The sequence below is a fragment of the Macrobrachium nipponense genome, chromosome 39 (genome assembly GCF_015104395.2).
Source record: "Macrobrachium nipponense isolate FS-2020 chromosome 39, ASM1510439v2, whole genome shotgun sequence".
NCBI lineage: Eukaryota > Metazoa > Arthropoda > Malacostraca > Decapoda > Palaemonidae > Macrobrachium > Macrobrachium nipponense.
The window spans coordinates 53,993,842-53,999,094 of NC_061099.1; the positions used below are offsets into that span (position 1 = coordinate 53,993,842).

Sequence of the window (5,253 nt, forward strand, 5' to 3'; positions counted from 1 at the left end):
CCCAGTGGGAGGATATTTTAAACAATCAAAAAATGCGTAGTATCACGTCTTCAGTGTCTCCTTGGTCATATCCATATATGCCAAGGAGACAAGAAACGATGTTGTGCAGATTGAGGATTGGACATACAAGACTCACCCATGGGTTCTTGATGTCTCGTGAAAATCCTCCGTTTTGCGAGAACTGTATTGTGCCCTTGACTGTGAGACATTTGCTGGTTGAATGTCCCAGACTTGGGAATTTGAGACATAGGTTCATGTCTTGGGGTCGTGACAGAGTAGGCAATTTTATCCTAGCTACAATTCTTGGAAAGGATTGTAATATAGAGCAGTTATATATTTTTATGAGGGAGGCTGGCCTCCTTAACCAAATTTAAATTATACATAGATTGTCTATGTAAGAACTTTTATATATGAAAAAAAAATTTTATATAATATATTTATAGATTTTTATATGAAATTTATCAAAAATTTAATTTTTTTTATTAATTTATTTCGGTGTCAATTACCCAGATGTTGTGACGCCAGATATAATACACAATCAATCAATGAATGCTTTCTTTTTTCTCTGGCAAAGGATATTTTGCACTATTCAGGGCAAATTTTCTTACCTTTGACCTGCCTAGGATGGAATTAAGATATATCTGGCCTAGGTGCCGGTTACATAAATGTTTTCCCCTAGGGGGCGCCCGGGATTGAACCAGGGACCTCTCGATCTGCAGTCGAATGCTCTACCACTGAGCTACACCCCCTTGATATTATGTTGTGTATATCACCAATCATATTTTGTACATCATTCACTTCTCTGTTCAGTTTAGTGACTCATTGCGCACCCACCCCCACTGTGTAATCTGTGGGGTTGCCAAGTACACGGTGTATGTCGTACTGGACGCCGCAACTCGCCAATGCTAGTTACGACTTGTGGAATCAAATGATGCAAATCGAGACGCCATTACGACACTGTTACGTTCTGCCATGACTTGGCGACTTTTGACGGTTATCGTGGAGCGACGGCGTCTTAGCTGGGCAGCCTTGCATAGTCGCGACTCGGTTACGAATTATGCCAATTTTAGGGAACTTGTTTTGTGATTAGATCGTAAAGAGACGTAATGAGCTCATTTTTGCCCGTTACAGCTTATTAGGCTTAAATCGCCTATATATGACAAGCAATAATGCTTATGTAATAGATATGAATTTTGTTGTTTGTTTCTTATTCGTTACTTTAAAAACTTTTTTGACGCTCGACCTTGGTGGCTGGTTTGAGGGTTCCCCTGGTGAAGAAAAGGGTCAGGGTGCACGGGATGCAAGTTGTTGATGTGACCGAACCGAAAGAAGTACGTGTGGGTACCTTTCATGGCACTGTAGACTGCTAGATTTCCCTCCTGGGATTATTCCACCCGACAAAATTAGAACCAAAAAAGAGGAGGGGAAAATCGTTGGAAGTTTGTCTGTACTCACGAAAATATAAACATTACATTATATATGGGGATTCAAAAAGTGCTATTCAAGTAATAGATTCTTTTAATCATCATCACCCTGCTATTAGAGCAATACAAGAAAATATTCATTTTTTAAGCATTCGAAATATAAAGATATCCCTGTGCTGGACACCAGGCCATGTTGTAATTCAAGGCAATGAAATTGCAGATAAAAATGCAAAGGAAGCAGCATTAAATGATAGAAATAAAATGTACAAAACATATTATAAGGACTCTAAAAATTATTTAAATTTTTTTTTATATAAAATCTGGGAAGACCAATGGTTATCACTTGAAAACGACAAACTCGGGGGGATAAAGACCACAATAATTCCTTTTAAGAATTCTTTACAGAAGCAGAGATACTATGAGGTCGCTTTGTGCAGGGTGCGTAATGGGCACACAAGGTTAACCCTTGGCTTTCTTATGTCTAATCAGCCTCCTTCAGAATTTTGATACCTGTTAAACCAGAATAACCGTGAAACACATTTTAACTGAATGCTCTAAGTATTCACATATTAAACATAAATACTTTGGATCATCTGCTAGAAAGCAGGACATTCTAAGAGATGACGACTCAAATGTTTGCAAGATTTTAAAATTTTTAACACATACAGATCTTTTAAAAAATATACAAATAATTTTATTAGATACAGGTCTATAAAATATATATTGATAATTTTATTCATACAGATTTGTTTTAAATGTGTACAGAAATGTTTTATCTATTTATTTATTTTTTTAAACTAAATGACTAAAATATATATTTAATATGGTAATTTTAACAGATTTTATGTGCATTAAGCAGCCGATTGGACTTGGTCGGAAATGGCTGCTTAACAAATAATAATAATAATAATAATCCCTGTAGTAATAGTTGTAGTTTTAAAAGAAGCCCGATTAGTAGTAGTGGTAGTAGTCGTATCGGATTAAAAGTAAAACAACATGAGAAATAATATCGCACCTTATACACTACACCACCAAGTTAAATTTTAAATTTGAATTAGGAGGTCTCTGTAATGCACAAACCATTTTTAATTGATAGCAACCTTTGGATGTATTCTGTTACCCTCCCTGAAGAATGTTAAGTGTAAATCATATAGTGACAGAGAGAGAAACTATTTGCTAATTGTGCGTATATATATATATATATATATATATATATATATATATATATATATATATATATATATATCTATCTATCTATCTATCTATCTATCTATCTATCTATCTATCTATCGATCATAATCTAATCTATATATATATTATATATATATATATATATATATATATATATAATACAGTTAAATCCTTATTCAAATTTTAGATTTAACTTGGTGTAGCATATAAGGTGTGATAAAGCTACTTTAGTATTACTAATTATCTAATGCCACTACTACTACTAATAGGGCTCTTATTAAAATGACGATTATTATTACGGGGATAAGAGTTCATCACATGAGTGTTATCTGTTTTTGAGAACAGGCACAGCTTCCACGATCTTCCGCTGGGGAAATGTAGCAGTTTATATCATGCTCACACTGACACACGTACACAAACACACACACACATACCTATCTGTATATACATACAAATAAAATATATATTTTATATATAAATATCCACAAATATCGAGAAATATTACTGTAATATTGTTTAGCGGTGGATTTTAATCTCTTGAAAATTTGCTTCCCTGGCATGTTTTGTTTCCGATTTAATTTTCAGCTGTGCTTCGAATTTGGAAGCTAACGGTTGGAGAGAGAGAGAGAGAGAGAGATATGATGATGGTGTAAGTGTAGTATCTTTTTTTTTTTTTTTTTTTTTTTTTTTTAGTTCTATTTCACGATATAAGATAGCTGTAGATGTTTTAATTAGTTTCTGTTGAGACTTTCATGATAAATCTTCTCATGTTAAGAGACCTGCAGTTTTCAGAATTCTTTCTCTGTCATGTTTGTTGTATGATTCCTTAATTACTATTCTGTCCTATGTTTCCCTTATCTGTTTTAGAATTATTCAGTAATCTCGGCTAACATCAGTAAAGTCGTATTTTATTGACTGTAAATATATAAAGAGTTACTTACGTGGCATTTGGTTTAACCATTGGCAATTGTGACTTCATGACGTCACGATGTCGTCATCAATTTTAACCCAATCAGGAGAGTTCCGAGAGAGACACGTCTATCAAGGTCCTCTACCAGCTGATCTGTTTCACAGGATTGATAACGATTTCGTTTAGTTAAACAATGAAGAAACTCTCTACTCTGAGCAAGTATAGTAAAAAATCGTCATTTTCAGAAGTTTATTTTGAATTTCATATCGTTATTAGAATGCAAATAACGAATTTTCCATGGGCAAATACGTGGGTGTTGTGTCAGCAAGTTCGTCAGGACAAGTCTGTCAAGGTCGTGCATGACTGTACGTGAGAAGCGAGTTTAGCCTCTATTGAGACGTGGCATAAGGCCGCGTTTCTCTTGAAACTGCGAGCTATTGTGTGAGATGCTGCAAAAACCTTGCAATGTTTCATATGATTAATCTTTTTATATAGTAGATTTTTATGGTATGGTAATCATGGACGGAAGTGGAGGGGAAAAGAAAATAATAGTGGCTTTAAAGTTCTGAGTTCTTTTCAAGCCACAAAAGTGTTGGAAAGGAATCGCACAGGAAATGTGTTATCTCCGACATATTTGTTCCTGTAGAAAATATTCGTTAAGCAACTCCACGTTCATACTGTAAATGGTTTGCATTAGGCCAAACTGCCTCTCTACCTTTAGAAGTGGGATGTACGTTTTTAATATAATTTTTTATAAAGATTAAATATAGGGGGCGCCCGGGATTGAACCGAGGACCTCTCGATCTGCAGTCGAATGCTCTACCACTGAGCTACACCCCCTTAATATTTATTAAAATTATATTTTTTTTCATTAATGGATTTAAGCAATGCTTTTATCACAAACCTCTTTTCAGATACACATTTTGTATTATAAAATTTTTGGCTCTAGTACTCATAAAATATATCACAAGCCATACCTCGTTTTTACTTAATTTTAGAATTTATTTCGTGCAGGAAACAGTAGTTATAAAAATTAAAAACTATCCATTTTAAATGAATGACAGTCGTATCAAATATATCATGTATTCGTATAAGAAATGAAAAGAAATTCGTACAAAGACCTATACCCTAATTGCTCATACACTTAATTTCTATCGTATCATGCTTAGTTTTTCAAGTGTCTTGATTGCAGTGTAAGATAATACAAAGCTGTCAAGGGGCAGGACTTTAGAAGTTTGAATTCTAGCAAACGATAGACAGGAACTATGCCCTGTAAGATCCCCGTTTAGTCAAGTGTAAATTCCTGGGTGAAAAACTTTGTGGTCAGTAACACGCCATCAGTTTGACACTGATTAGAAATTTTATAGGAAGAAGATATAACTAATTTACAAGCCTCTTGAGTAGTTACATTGATGTGTTGGTAAGCACCTTTTGTTCACTTTATTTCGGGTTCTGGATCCATGTACACTTACACTATCACAACTTTCATCATGCCAAACCTAGTCTTTCATATAAAGTCCTTATAATAAGAGATATCAATATTTCACCCTTCCCTAATGTTTTACTGACTGTACAAGCTTTACCCCCCTTCTAGGCCCTTCAGATGCAATCACTCTTTGGTCCTCCCAGTTCGGCATAGTCGGGCCTTTCTCCTTGTCCCAATAAATGCTATAACATCAAGCTTTCCTTCCATAACATGTCAATTTCATTTATTTCTTGTCCCCTGCA

General features: G+C 34.6%; 2 non-coding genes across 2 annotated transcripts; both read right to left on the reverse strand.

The window, feature by feature from the left end:
* Positions 1-677: 677 nt before the first annotated feature.
* Positions 678-749, reverse strand: Trnac-gca (transfer RNA cysteine (anticodon GCA)). The gene has a single exon. It is a non-coding gene; the product is annotated as a tRNA-Cys (tRNA).
* Positions 750-4,293: 3,544 nt separating this feature from the next.
* On the reverse strand, positions 4,294-4,365 carry Trnac-gca (transfer RNA cysteine (anticodon GCA)). Its single transcript has one exon. It is a non-coding gene; the product is annotated as a tRNA-Cys (tRNA).
* Between the last annotated feature and the right edge of the window lie 888 nt (positions 4,366-5,253).